We start from the raw sequence: 15,284 nt of genomic DNA on the forward strand, positions 1-15,284 counted from the left end.
CACCACACCCCTACCCACCCTACCCCCCCACCCCTACACCTACCCCCCCCACCCTACCCCCACCACACCCACCAACGCCGGTAAGCTCTCACCCACCACCACCCACCAACACAAACGCCGGGACTTCTCTACCCCCCCCCACCCACCCCCCACCCACAACAAACGCCGGGGACTCCTCTCCCCCCCCCCCCCCCACACAAACGCCTAGACTCTTCCTCTTCCCCCCCCCCCCACACAAACGCCGGGGATCTCTCCTCATCCCCTCCCACCAAAGCCCGGGGACTTCCTCTCCCCCCCACCACCACCCCACAAACGCCGGTACTTCCTCTCCCCAACCACCACCCCACACAAAACGCCGGGTACTCTCTCTCCCCCACCACCACCCCACAAACCGGGGACTCTCTCTCCCCCCCACCACCCCACACCCCACGTTACTCTCCTCCCCAGCCGGTGTTTACTCTATCTCACCACCACCACCCCACAAACAGCCGGTACTCTCTCTCCCCACCACCACCCCACAAACGCCGGGACTCTCTCTCCCCCCCACACCACCCCACAAACGCCGGTACTCTCTCCCCACCACCACCCCACAAACGCCGGTACTCTCTCCCCACCACCACCCCACAAACGCCGGTACTCTCTCCCCACCACCACCCCACAAACGCCGGTACTCTCCTCCTCCCCCCCGCACTCGATATTGGTAACTGAACGGCGTCAACCATCATCAATGGTTGACGCTGTTAGAAACCTACTGTGATTTTCGCCGACATGACCCGTGGCCACGTCGGCGGGACTTCGGCCCATCCGGGCTGGAGATTTGTTGACAGTAAAAATTAAATGAAATCCCGCCGGCGCCAGCTGTTCTCAGAGGCTGCCGGCGGGATTTGCACAATGCCGGATTTTGGCCGCTTGGAGAATTAAAAACCCGGCGGGAGCGGGAATAACGCCGCCGCCGGCCGATTCTCCGACCCTGCGTGGGGTCGGAGAATTTCGCCCCTGTTCAGGAAGGCCGGTACAGGAATTGAACCTGCGCTGCTGGCTTTGTTCTGCATTAGAAGCCAGCTGTTTAGCCCACTGTGCTAAACTGGTCCACAGTGACCCTCACCAATTTTTACAGATGCACCATAGAAAGTATTCTATCTGGCTGCATCACAGCCTGGTATGGCAACTGCTCAACCTAAAACCATAAGAAACTACAGAGAGTCGTGAACACAGCCCAGTCCATCACACAAACCTGCCTCCCATCCATTGACTCTGTCCACACCTCCCGCTGCCTTGGGAAAGTGGACAGCATAATCAAAGACCCCTCCAACCCGGGTTATTCTCTCTTCCAAGTTACAATAGTCTGAGAATACAGCCCAACAGGTTCAAAAACAGCTTCCTGTGTCTATGTATTTACATTGTGTATTGATGTATGTCCTATGTTTTTCATGTATGGAATGATCTGTCTGGACTGTACGCAGAACAATACTTTTCACTGTACCTTGGTACACGTTGCAAAAAATCAATTCCAATCCAGTATGTGTATTTGATGGAGAGGGGGCAATGTTTCTGTTTAATATTAATCACATATAGCTTTCTAAGATGTTGTTCTATTTCAAACTATAGTTCATTTTTTGGCGGTATTTTAAACCTTAACCTATTCAGAAGTCTAATCCATTCACTGATCGTTTCGTTGAATTATTACCATTAAATTATTCTTTACTGTCATCTTGCAACAAAGAAAATAATGGAGAAGAGATCTGATATAAATATATTAAGTATGTTGAGAAAGGAGAATTCAGCAAGGCTGGAACACCAGCATCCTGACAAACTTAGTAGCAGGATCTCATTAACATTTTCCCAACATCTGACAAAGTTTTTTTTTCTTTTTACATTTAGAGTACCCAATTATTTTTTTTTCCAATCGAGGGGCAATTTAGCATGGCCAATCCACCTAACCTGCACATCGTTGGGTTGTAGAGGTGAAACCCACGCAGACATGGGGAGAATGTGCAAACAACACACGGAAAGTGACCCGGAGCCAGGATTCGAACCCAGGTCCTCAACGTCACAGTCCCAGTACTACCCACTGCGCCACATGCTGCCCTTAACACCTGACAAAGTTGACAGCTTGGTCAGAGGCTGAGAGGAAAATCTATTTGGCTCAAGATCTCATGTGAGAACCCTTTCTGGAGGAGACGAGAAGGAACACTCTGGGCCCTCGAGTAAGGCTGGAAGAAACACTTACCTTGTGGAGCTCGCATCTGCCTTTCACTGCCAAGTTCTCTGATTCCCTGGGAGACCTCTGAACCAACTGTGAAATCATTCTTCCAATTGGATTGTGCGAGCCTGACTTAAATACGTTAGTTATGTGTTGAAATATTATTATTAAGAATAATAATCTTTATTGTCACAAGTAGGCTTACATTAACACTGCAATGAAGTTACTGTGAAAAGCCCCTAGTCGCCACATTCCGGCATTGTTGAGTAGACATTTCACATCTTAAACTCGTTAATCCCACTCCCTGACCATTTCCAACTCATTGTGAGGGCATTAATATTGAGGTCTAAAGTCTGTAAAACCTAATTTTTCAAGCTTTCCTAAGTTCTCAGAAGATTGATCAGCCTTGTGACTGCACTGTATTTGTCACATTAATTTTCCCTTTATCTTGGAGTGAGCAAACCTGGACACAAGGTTCAAAGTGCACCACCCTGACCAGAACATTATTTAGTTTACTTGCAAAGTTCTCGGAGTTGTATACAATGTAGGAAAATGTGACATCAAATTTGGGGCCTAGATCAAGTAAAGTAGCCAAAGGCGCTGATGACCATACATAAAGGTTAAAATTGGGTATTTTCTAAATGGTGAAGGGACTTGAGGTCCTGGTACGTGGGTCATTAAAATGCTTTGAACTTGTGCAGAAAACAATCAAAATGGTAAATGGAATGCTTACAGGAGTAAGATTAAAGTGGGTAGAGGTCAGACTGCAGCTCCAAGGGCTAGTTTAGCACAGTGGGCTAAACAGCTGGCTTGTAATGCAGAACAAGGCCAGCAGCGCAGGTTCAATTTGTGTACCGGTCTCCCCGAACAGGCGCCGGAATGTGGCGACTAGGGGCTTTTTACAGTAACTTCATTGCAGACTACTTGTGACAATAAGTGATTATTGTTATAATTATTAGTTGACCACGCCTGGTGTACTCCCAGCAGTTCTAAACATCACATCTTAGGGAGCATCTGCTGGTCTTGGAGGGAGGTTTTACTATGGAGGGCTTATTATTCTCCCTGGGCCCTAAGGGCTAAATTACGACGAGGAATTACACAAACTCGGGTTGTTTTACTTGCAATTTAGAAGGCTAAGAGGTGCTTTGATTAAAGTTTTCACAATATTAGAAGGAACAGAGGGAGAGGATTGAGTTGGAGAATCTAAGATTATGGGAGATAGCCTGAACATTACAGCCAGACCTTAATTAAGGAAGCACCAACATGCAAAGGATGGTAGAAACTCGGAACCCTCTTCTGCAAATGGCAATTGATGCTTGACCAATTGTTAATTTTGAAACTGAGATGAATAGATTTTTGTCAGCCAATAGTATGAAGAGAAACGGTGCAAAGACGGGGGATTGGATTCTCCAATTGTGAGGCTACATCCTCACGCCGGTGTGGGAACGGTGGACATTTTACGCCCCAGTCAGGGGCGAAAAATCAGGAGGTGGGGTGAAAAATCAGGAGGTGGGCCTCTGGCAATGTCCTGAGGCTGTCGGTACGGCGCGTGGGTACTTGGAGAATATGGCGCTTTGGAGAGTGCGGAGCATCGCAAAAGGGGATTCTCCGGGCAATTGCCGAACGCGATTTTGCCGTTGGCGACCAGAGAATCCCTACCGGGATATTTGGAGTTAGGTTACATCTCAGCCATGATTTCACTAAATGCCAGAACAGGCTTGAGGGGCTAAATGGTCGTATTGATTCCTTTCCCTCTGTACATGATTGTTTTGACTGCGTAAATCAGTGTTCTTTTAATCTGAATGAAATAAAGCTATTTAATAATACACCATTTACATTGCCCCGGTCTCTTTCCATTACATCTTGGGCTATTTCCAAGATCATTCATGGGAAACGTGTGTCACCCATTTTCCCTTCATATCTGCAGGTATGTCACATTTCATCTGCCATTTTTGTTCTACCCAATATCTAAACAAATTGTACTGAGCCCAAAGAACAAGCAGTGTGCCCTTGTCACTAGATGTTGAGTTGCTGGTTATATTTTGTGTGCTTGACTGTCATCTTTCTTGATGTTGGAATGTGGTCGAAAAGCATTTCACCAGCTGTTTACATATATTCATCAACAGATTCCAATTCCACTCTTACTGATTTGGCATCATCTGCAATTTTGATCTTTTTACAGCATGCTTATGAATCCAAGCACTTGATAGCAATTTGAAATAGAACTGGTCCCAATATTGAGCCATTCGATGCCCCACTCTGTGATTATGGGGAGGTGGTGGATTAATAGAACATAGAACATTACAGCGCAGTACGGGCCCTTCAACCCTCGATGTTGCGCCGACCTGCAGACATTGTCACTGGGCTGGCAATCTAGAGACCCAGAGCAATGCCCTGAAGACCTAAGTTCAGATGGTGAAATTTGAATTGTATAAAAATCTGAATTAAAAGTCTAATAATTTTTTTTTTTTAATTTAGAGTACCCAATTATTTTTTCCAATTAAGGGGCAATTTAGCATGGCCAATCCACCTAACGTGCACATCTTTGGGTTGTGGGGGCGAAACCCACGCAGACACGGGGAGAATGTGCAAACTCCACACAGACAGTGACCCAGGGCCGGGATTCGAACCCGGGTCCTCAGCGCCGTAGGCAGCAATGCTAACCACTGTGCCACCGTGCTGCCCCTTAAAAGTCTAATAATGATCATGAAATCATTATCGATTGTCTTAAAACGCCATCTGGTTCACGAAAATCCTTTAGGGAAGGAAATCTGCCGTCCTTACATGGGGCTGGATTCTCCTCTGGTGGGATGCTCTGTTTTGCCAGCAGCCCGGAGCTTTCCCGATGGTGTGGGACTACCCCACAATGGGAAACCCCGTTGACCAGCCGGCATAACGGAGCATCCCGCCGGCGTGCTGAAACAGAAATGTAGCGCGGCGGGGCAGAGAATCCTGCCCCTGGTCTGGCCTCCATGTGACTCCAGACCCACAGCAGTGTGGTTGATTCTTAACTGCCCCCTCAAGGACAATTATGGATGGGCAATAAATGTCCACGTCCCATGAATAAATTTTTTAAAAAATCACCTCTGCCGCAGTCTTGCTTCTTTAAAAGTCACCCATTGTTTTCTTTGCTTCAGCCAGTTTCTTATGCATTCCAAGGAGGGACTGCACTGTTAATACTACGCCGATTGAAGATACCCATTTCATTGCTTCTTTCACTTACCCATTTACTGCTTCATAAATCTTTATGGGAGGATATAACCCATGCCTCAAGCTAGTGAAATGCTGTTTTTCCTCTATCGTCCGGGTCATCAAGTAAAACGACAGTCAAGCACACAATATAACCAGAAATCCAAAATATAGTGACAGTGGGCTCAGTACAAATTATTCAGATATGGGGTAGGTGCAGCAACTATAGACCATGGGTGAGCAAGAACTCAGTGACAGGAGAGTCCTGAGATATTGAACTTGAAAAATTATTGGAGTAAAAGCCCAAAGCACATGAAATTTATCTCTGATATTTAAAGACATCCTTGTGAGTTTGACCATAAGCAAAAGTTTTTATATTTTTCCGTCAGTGAACACATCCTGCTCAAGTTCTTGCATTGCGTGGTACCTAAACCACATGGACTGCAGCAGTTCAACAAGGTATAGATCATAGATTCCCGACAGTATCCCGACAAGACTAATAACCAAACTCTGCAATCTTGGACTTGACCCCTCCCTGTGCAGTTGGATCCTTGACTTCCTCACCAACAGACCCCAATCTGTCAGGAAAGGCAACAGCACCTCCTCCACAATAGTCCTCAACACCAGGCCCCGCAAGGATGTGTGCTCAGTCCTCTACTGTACTCCCTGTACACACATAACTGTGTGGCAAGATTTAACTCCAACTCAATCAATAAGTTTGCTAATGATACGACTGTGGTGGGCCGTATCTCAAACAATAACGAATCAGACTACAGGGGAGAGATAAATCACTTGGTTGCATGGTGTACCGAAAACAACCTCTCTAAATGTTGGAAAGACCAAGGAACTGATCATCGACTTCAGGAAGCATAGCACAACACACATTCCCGTCTGCATCAATGGCTCCGAAGTGGACATGGTCGAGAGCTTTACGTTCCTGGGGGACACCATCACCAACAGTCTGTCCAGGTCCACTCACGTTGATGCAACAGTCACGAAACCCCAATGTCTCTACTTCCTACGGAAGCTAAAAAAATTCAGCATGTCTGCATCGATACTCACAAACTTCTACAGATGTGCCATAGAGAACATCCTGTCCGGCTGCATCACGGCTGGGTATGGCAACAGCACGATCCAAGATCGCAAGAAACTGCAGTGTGGTGAACTCAGCCCAGCGCATCACACAAGCTTGCCACCCCCACATTGATTCTGTATACACCTCCCGCTCCCCTCAAGAAGGCAGACAGCATTATCAGAGACCCCTCCCACCCAGTCAAAGCCTTCTTCCAGAACCTTCCATCAGGCAGAAGGTACAGAAGTCTGAAGTCCTGCACATCCAGACAAAGAAACAGCTTCTTCCTCACAGCTACAAGACTCCTCAATGACTCCCCCTCGGACTGATCTGTTCCCTGTAAGAACACTTTTTACGATGCCCTCTGCTGCTCTTGCTCATGTATTTGCTTTGTTTGGCCCCTTGTTCCTCACCGTAACCAATCACTGTTTGTCGATGTACCATTTATCAATGTTCTCTGTTGATTATTGTCTACTGTGTATGTACTGTGTACGTTCCCTCGGCCGCAGAAAAATACTTCTCACTGTACTTCGGTACATGTGACAATAAATTAATCAAATCAAAATCAGAAAGTACAGAAGGAGACCATTCAACCCATCAAGTCTGCACCGACCCTCTGAAATGGGCTACATGTGCCCATTTCCCCACCCTATCCCAGTAAACCCACCTTCCCTTTGGACACTAAGGGGCAATTTGGCATGGCCAATCCACCTAATTTGCACATCTATGGACTGTGGGAGGAAACCGTAGCACCTGAAGGAAGCCCACGCAGACAGGAGCAGAAAGTGCAAACTCCACACAGACAATCACCCGAGGTCGGAATTGAACCCAAGTCCCTGGAGCTGTGAGGCAGCAGTGCTAACCACTGTGCAGCTCGCCATTACCTTCTCAAGAGCAATTAGGGATGGACAACAAATGTACGTCTAGCCAGTGAAGCCCATATCCCTTAAAAATGATTTTTTTCTTGGAAAAATGCTAATTGATTAAACATAGAAATATAGAAATTAGAAGTAGAAGGAGGCTATTCAGCATTTCAAGCCTGCTCCTCATTCATTATGATCATGGCTGATCATCCAACTCAAAAGCCTGCTCCCGCTTTCCTCCTATATCCTTTGGGCCCTTTTGTCTAACATATGGGACTGGATTCTCCATTGGCGGGATCTTCCACTTCGCTGGCAGTGCACTCACCCCAGGAATTTCCTGATGGCCCGGGGTTGCCCACAATGGGAAACCCCATTGGCTGACTGCCAGTACAGAGAATCCTGCTGCCGCCGGGGGTGCGCCACACCAGAAAACAGGTGCGGCAGGAGGGAGAATCCTGACCATGATGTTTTGGCCTCAGCTACTTTCTGTGGTAGCGAATTCCACAAGCTCACCACTCTCTGGGTCAAGAAATTTCTCCTCATCTCAGTCCGAAAAGGTCCACCTTGTACCTCAGACTGTGACTACTGGTTCTAGACTCACCAACCATCAGGAACATCCTTCCAGCATCTACCTTGTCTAGTCCTACTAGAATTTGATTGGTTTCTATGAGATCTCCTCTGATTCTTCTGAACTCCAGCGAATATAATCCTAACTGACTCAATTTACCCACATAAGTCAGTTTCGCCAGCCCAGGAATCAGGCTGGTAAACATTTCGCTGCACTCCCTCTACAGCAAGAACATCCTTCCACTGATCAGGGGCACAATATTCCCAGTCCGGCCTCACCAAGGCCCTGTATAATTGCAGCAAGACATCCCTGATCCATTACTCGAATCTTCTCACTCTGAAGGCCAATGTCCATTTCCCTTCTTTATTGCCCAATGACAGTGATGTATATTCTGCATCCTCCTCACAGCTCACCCCCCAAACACAACTTTGCATAATCTGCAAATTTGGAGATATTCAGCGGGATTCTCCGACACCCCGCCGGGTCAGAGAATCCCTGGGGTGGGGGCGACGTGAATCCCACCCCGACACCAGCTGCTGTATTTCCCGGCGCCACTTTTCGGGCGGGGGTGGGGTTCACGCCACCCCGGCCGGGGGCCGTTGGCAGATAAGTCGGCTGGGGCAATCCTCGGGGGGACACGGGGGGATCCGACCCTGGGAGGGGGGGGGGGCACAGTGGCGGGCCCACGATGGGGGCCCACCGATCTGCGGGCGAGCCTGTGCCGTGGGGGCACTCCTTCCTTCCGCGCCAGCCCTTGTCGGGCTCTGCCATGGCCGGCGCGAGAAGACAACCCCCTGCGTGTGCGCCAGAATACGCCGGCCGGTCTGCGCGTGTGTGGAATCACGCCGGCGGTTCTGCACATGCGCAAGATTACGCCGGCCCTTTGGTGCGTGCGCTAACTCGTGCAGTCCCTTCAGCGCCGGCCCTCTAGTCCCTCCAGCATCCACCCAGCCTCCGAAAGTGCGGACAATTTCACACTTTCGTAGACTGTTGACATCGGAGTGGTTGGCGCCGGTTTTCCCTCTGACGTGGGAACTTAGTCCCCGGAAAGGAGAATCCCTCCCATAACATTTAGTGCCCTCATCTAAATTATGTTTCTAAGTGTGGTAGCGAGTAGGAACTGCTGGGTGTTTCCTGATGGCCGACCGGTGAGGCTGTAAATTGTATCTGATGTTAATTAGTGCATTTAACCCCATGGGCTTCACGCCAGAAAAGAAGCGAAGTGACATTCTCTGGAGGAATGATTTCCCGCTCTTTTCATTTCAGAATCAGTTCAGGCCTCAAAGCTGATTTTGCACCTATTGTTCTACATTGGTATGCAATAAAAAAGTAGGGATGTTATGCTGAACCATATATTAGTCTAACCCCGAATTGAGCACTGTGTGCACTTCTAGTCACCTCATAACTGAAAGGACGCAATTGTATTGGAGAGGGCACAGAGGAGATTTACAAGGGTGATGTCAGGACGGTAAAAATGTAGCTTTGAGGAAAGATTGGATTGTTTGGGGTTGTACAAAATTGTGAAGAACCTGGAGAGAGTGGATGGGAAGACCTTATTTACCTCAGCTGAGGCCAGTGAAGAGGACGCAAAGATTTGTGATTGATTTAAATATTAGAGGGGAGATGAGGAAACGTTTTTAATCCTGAGGGTTGTAGGGATCTGAAACTCACTGGTTGAAGGGGTAGTAGAGGCAGAAACCCTCAACTCATGTAAAAGATGTCCGGATATGCACCTCAATTTCCGTAACTGCATGGCCTCTGATAAAGATGTGCAAGTTAGGTGGATTGGCCATGATAAATTTCCAAAATTGTCCAAAATTGCCTTTAGTGTTGGGTGGGGTTACTGGGTTATGGGGATAGGGTGGAGGTGTTGACCTTGGGTAGGGTGCTCTTTCCATGTGCAGACTTGATGGGCCGAATGGCCTCCTTCTGCACTGTAAATTCTATGATAATCTACGAAAATGCGGGATGGTTGAATTAGGCTGGGTGGCTCATTTTGTCTGTGAGCACAGACATGATGGGCCAAGTGGCCTCTTCCTGTGTCATAAATTTTCCATGATTCTAAGAATAACTGGATTCAATTTACAAAGTTTCTCAGATCTGCTCATATGCTTCCAAAGATTGAACCTCATAGTTTCATTCCTTAGATGCTCTGAAAGTCTGGGTATCCTCCCAGTCATGCCAAAGTATTTGCTGTGGCTAAACCTATGCTCTAATCTGCTGGATGTCTGCCTCCAATAAATGTGTGTTGTGTGATATACCGTTTTTTAGCACTAGATTTCAAAATGACATGCAATAACATTTTAATGGACAAATAAAGGAATTAATATGAAATAATGGTTGGCTGTTTATGGTTTCCGCATTAAAGCGGACACTTATGGAATTGAACCCCAAAATGAATCGGAAGAAAAGATCCCAAAATAACATGGAAATATAAACATATTTGATGCAACCTTTGCAAAAGTGACAAGATTTCAGAAGTATTATATTTGCGGCAAGGCACTTTGGGTCATCCTGATGTTGTGATAGGTGCTTTTTAAATGCAAGTTCTTTCTTTATCACGGGCCCGTTGTTAAACTCTGCATGGTAGTATGGTCCGATCGATATATATGATCCTCCTACTCACCATGAGCAATACATATGGGAGACCGGATGATATAAACAATGTAGAGTATGTAAAATAAAAGCTTTTTGTGTGTTCCATTGTAGGGAGGACGTGATGGGTCGTGTTGCGCCATCATATTTGGGTGACAAACTGAAAAGGCCCCAACATCGCTGATATATCAATGAAGAAGATGGGTCTTCTGTAAAAGAAGATGGATCTGCAGGAAAATGCTGAGGCTGGAAAATGGACCTCCGCAACAGCACTGGAATCTGGAAGCTTCACCTGTAGATGCTCTCCCCCAATCCACTGCTGAGGTATTCTGGGGTCCAACATTGCTGGCGGCCTCCATCCTGAACTCTGGAGGCAGCCCCGGTCATTATTCAGATGAGTCTTGACTTCTGCACATCACATTGTTCCAGCCATATTCTGGACTGGCATGTTTTCCCGCTCGCATCGGAGAGAATCAGGTGCGGGTAGAAGGTTACAATTGGGACCTTATCTGCATCCCATCAGCGGGATGCAAATCAGTTTCACAACAACCTCCAACGCATTCCCAATCTATCATGGTTGGCACCAGTCGAAGATCCCGTAGGAAATTCATACCAGCGTAAAATCGATTTCTGGACTCCTGCCGAATTCTCCCCATTGCCCATGATTGAATCCATTGGCGGTGCCATGGGAGAATTCAACCCTATCATTCTGCAAAGTTGGTACTCCAAAGAACAAGGGTCATTAAAAAGCTGTCCTTAAATGTGCAGACAATGCAAGCCTTTTAACAAAAGACAAATGTATCTCTTAGAAGGTTAGATCATTAGATCTTCACAATATATTCTGACAGTAGTTGGTATCAACTTTGCAGATTTGATTGCCTTCTTGATATTTACTCACTATTTCCTGACTGTAAAAGCTCTAAGTTAACTGTATTTTAAGTCGAATGCAGAGACCTGAACATAAAATAGACATTTCCATTACATTTCTCTGCAAGCATTCCTCACATCCACTAACTGTACAAGAATAGTAGACAAGGTTGTAAAGAAAGCATACTGAATGCCTTCCTTCATTGGCAGAGGTAGAGAATTACGGACTCAACTGATCTTTCTGTGCATCTTCTCTACAGTTGTGGCACTATACTCTGTCTGCTTCACCTGTATCTATGTCTATGTATTTACATTGTGCATTTATCATATGTCCTAAGTTTTTCACGTATTGAACGATCTGCCTGAACTGTATGCAGAACGGCACTTTTCACTGTACCTCGGTACACGTGACAATAAATCTGAATCTAAATATATGAGTTAGCTGCAAGATGTGGTGGATAGTGTGATCACTTGTACCAACTTAGTTCCTTTTCTTTTGCTAAGGTATGTCTGAGTATTTTTTTTAACGATGGTCACATATGCAGTTCAAAACAATTACAACTCTAAGGTCCTTTTAAACTAAACACAAACAACTCCATCAAGCAAATAGGAAATTAAATAACTCAGATGCTACGCAATTACTTTGACGTGCTCAATCCAAGTTCATTCAAGAGAAGCATCAAGCCTTTGTCTTTTTACTTCAGATTCGCATATCCCAACATCAACCATACAATTCAACACTGGGGGCTTCAATGATGGCTTAAGGTCAAACATTTTCCTCTGATTTGTGCAGACATCATTGCTAGATGGTGATACCCAAGCCACAGCAATATTAAAACTTCACAAACAGCAATCGTTTGTATGCCCTCAGTGTTTTCTTATAAAAGAACCATAGGTCCTTCAAATGAACCTAGGAAAACCAATAAACTGGGAACAAGAGGTAGCTGTGGTTTTATTGTATTTAAAAAACAGTTTAATTTTAAAAGGTCCATAAATCTGAGTCATGAAGGCTCTTCACCTGTGACATCAACCTATCTTATTTTTTTCCATCCCCATTCTCGCCTCCCACATTCTCTGTTTTGTTCAATGTTCTCAAAATCTTTAGGTTTTTACCCTCATCGCTTACCTTCTCAAAGTGCATCCACAAAGGTTTGATTTTCATCTGAGTTTTTACAAGTAACTGCACAATTGCTGACCGTCAACTTTCAGACACCCACAAAAACATCTGAAGCAGTTTAGAACAGAGACAGAGAAATTCTCCTGAACAGATGATCAAATGGGCCAGTAGATTGATGGCAGGACATTGAACGGAGCCAAAAAACAAGAAGATGGAATTATGAGATATAGAATTGAGTCTCCGAAAATGAATGGCCCAAAAGGGCTTCTTCCAGAACCTACTTTATACGTTTAATTCGATTTCCCGCAAATTAGATTTTGCGATCCTCAATAAATTCCATTCAAAATAATAGTTTCTGAATTTATTCGATAAAAGACAGTATCATATTTAGTTGTAAAATAATGATAATAATTCATTACCTGGACCTCACAAAAAAAAGACCAGAAGTCTAGGTTAATTAGCCTTAATGCCTGAGACCATTAGTACTGTCTTGTTTAAATGGACGGAAATCTTATTAAAGTGTTTTGATTGTTAAGTTTCAGTCAGTCAGACTCCATGGTAGAACGTTCATGGCCAAATCTGCAAATTTATTTCATATTAAATGTAAAAAATGAACTCATTTGTATTGAAACCAATTCATTTTGTAAAATATAGTAGTTACAGAAGGCTTTCTTAAAGAGCATTAGTATCACATGATCGGAAAGTGGGATTGCATGATGCATTTAGTAAGAAGCATTAGAGGTGGGTGATTTTACAAAGGAACAGTATATATTATAATAGATGGTGGATACCATGATCTTAGAGAAGATTTCAAAAAAATAAAGTGAGAAGGAAAGACGAGGACACTTACGCTTTGCAGTACGTAGTCACCAGGAGGAAACCGTCACCTCAGTTAGAAAGCGAAATGTTTCAGATTTTCCGTGTCTGTCACAGTGGCATATTCGAAGAAATTGCTGCAATTATAGCAAACAAAAATAAGAAAGGATAATCACCGGGTGCACAATATCCAACCAGAATCTGCACCCTCAGTTCAACACAAATCTCCCTTACTTACATCTGGCTGAACCCACAGACAGAAATATACCCCAAAGGCACGTCATAGATTTTGCTTCAGTGAAGTCTGAGAACTAGGTCCAAGTTTCATGTCATTTCATAATCATAGCAGCAGTAAGATTGACAGAATTAGGAATCATGGTCAGAAATCAAAGAAAAACCTGGAACTTTAGCATTTGATACTCGCAGTTTAAAGTTGCAGTCTCTGTCCCCCAATAATCTTCTCCACTGCCATCGCCTTGAATAATTTGTTTTAATAATCATTTTTAAAACCACGACGGACCCTCCCCGATTACTCCAAATAGGTTTTACGTGAACACATTTATTCAAAATTTCAGCAGATACTACAAAACTCTCAACACCATCACCGTCCATTAAGATAGCTATTCTTTAAATAACATTTCCAAATGAAACTTGCTTCTGCAAGTGTCTAGGCAAATTATGGCAATTAACGTACAAGCAATATATTTGAATGTGTTATGGTGCCTGATTCAACAGATGGCAATTCATAAGAAACTTCCCAAAACATTTTTGGTTCCGATGGAAGCAGGAAACTGCCCCCTTGCCCAGTGGGCCATCTATCACTTGTTCTTTAGTTTTGCTTTCACTGAGCACTGACCTTTATTTGCGCATTAACGCGTTTTGATATTGTAGGCTGGATTCTCTGATTTTCAAGCTATACGGAGGATCCGTGGCGTTTTATGTCACAATACTCCACGCTGCCCCAGCACTGATCCTCCGACTGGACTGGTGAGGGGCGAGCAGCCGTGCCATGTAAAATGCCCGGCCTCCGCGACAAAACCGACTGGTGAATTGCCAGGTACGTGGGCCGCGCACGCGCAAGGTGATGACCTGCAGCGGTCGCGTTGTACAACATGGTGCACACCATTTCCGGACCCGACCTGCCAGATAGTGCCCCCCCTGGACACCCAATCGCCACCCCCCACCATTCCCCCCAGCCCTCGCCGAAGCTCCCCCAGCCAGCCACATGGCTCCTGCCCGACTGTGGCGGCGCTGGACAGTCAGGTTCCCGACCGCTGAGACCATGTGTCGACCGCACGGTCGGGAACTTAGCCCATCGGGGGTGGAGTACGGTGGAAGTCCTGCCGATGATGCGTCAATGGATGAGATGACGGCATTTTGGTGGGGGCAGAGCATGACGGGCCGGTGACAAACCGGCGCCGCCCTGATTCCAGTGTCGGAATCCATTCTCTGCCCGATCACCAATCACAATTTTGGCATCTGGCTACGCAGAATCCAGCCCAATGTTCTCCAGCCAGAGCTGAATTGCACCAGTTTTACAATCACCACACAGTTGTAGCCACCTGGAGTGGCCACGTCCCGATTCCAAAATGGACACTCGCAACCAGTGGAGGGAGAAATGGACAGCACTAGAGAAAACAAGCAGGTGCAAGGTTTCCTGTGTATTAGGACTTGCAGAACCCAGACAGAACTGAAACCAATAGCCATTAGCATAGTAATGAGCTATCTCCAGGGACCAAAAGAAACATTGAAACAATCGGTCCTGGGACAGACTTCCCGGCGCCAGTGGAAGCTAAAACAAAGACAGGCAAACGGTTACATAGAGCCCGCCCAACAATCAGGGAACAACTTTAGAGGGGCACGGTAGCACAGTGGTTCGCACATTTGCTTCACAGCGCCAGGGTCCCAGGTTCGATTCCCCGCTGGGTCACTGTCTATGCGGAGTCTGCACGTTCTCCCCGTGTCTGTGTGGGTTTCCTCCGGCTGCTCCAGGT

General features: G+C 45.9%; 1 protein-coding gene across 16 annotated transcripts in view; it reads right to left on the reverse strand.

Moving 5' to 3' along the window:
- Positions 1-15,284, reverse strand: part of tenm3 (teneurin transmembrane protein 3) — a 4,148,867-nt gene that overhangs the window by 3,105,137 nt on the left and 1,028,446 nt on the right. For all 16 annotated transcript variants that reach the window (XM_038805737.1, XM_038805738.1, XM_038805732.1 and 13 more), the window contains exon 3: positions 13,325-13,427. The gene's annotated coding sequence lies outside the window, so the exon portion shown is untranslated. The remainder of the gene's footprint in view (positions 1-13,324; positions 13,428-15,284) is intronic.

The sequence above is a fragment of the Scyliorhinus canicula genome, chromosome 8 (genome assembly GCF_902713615.1).
Source record: "Scyliorhinus canicula chromosome 8, sScyCan1.1, whole genome shotgun sequence".
Lineage (NCBI taxonomy): Eukaryota > Metazoa > Chordata > Chondrichthyes > Carcharhiniformes > Scyliorhinidae > Scyliorhinus > Scyliorhinus canicula.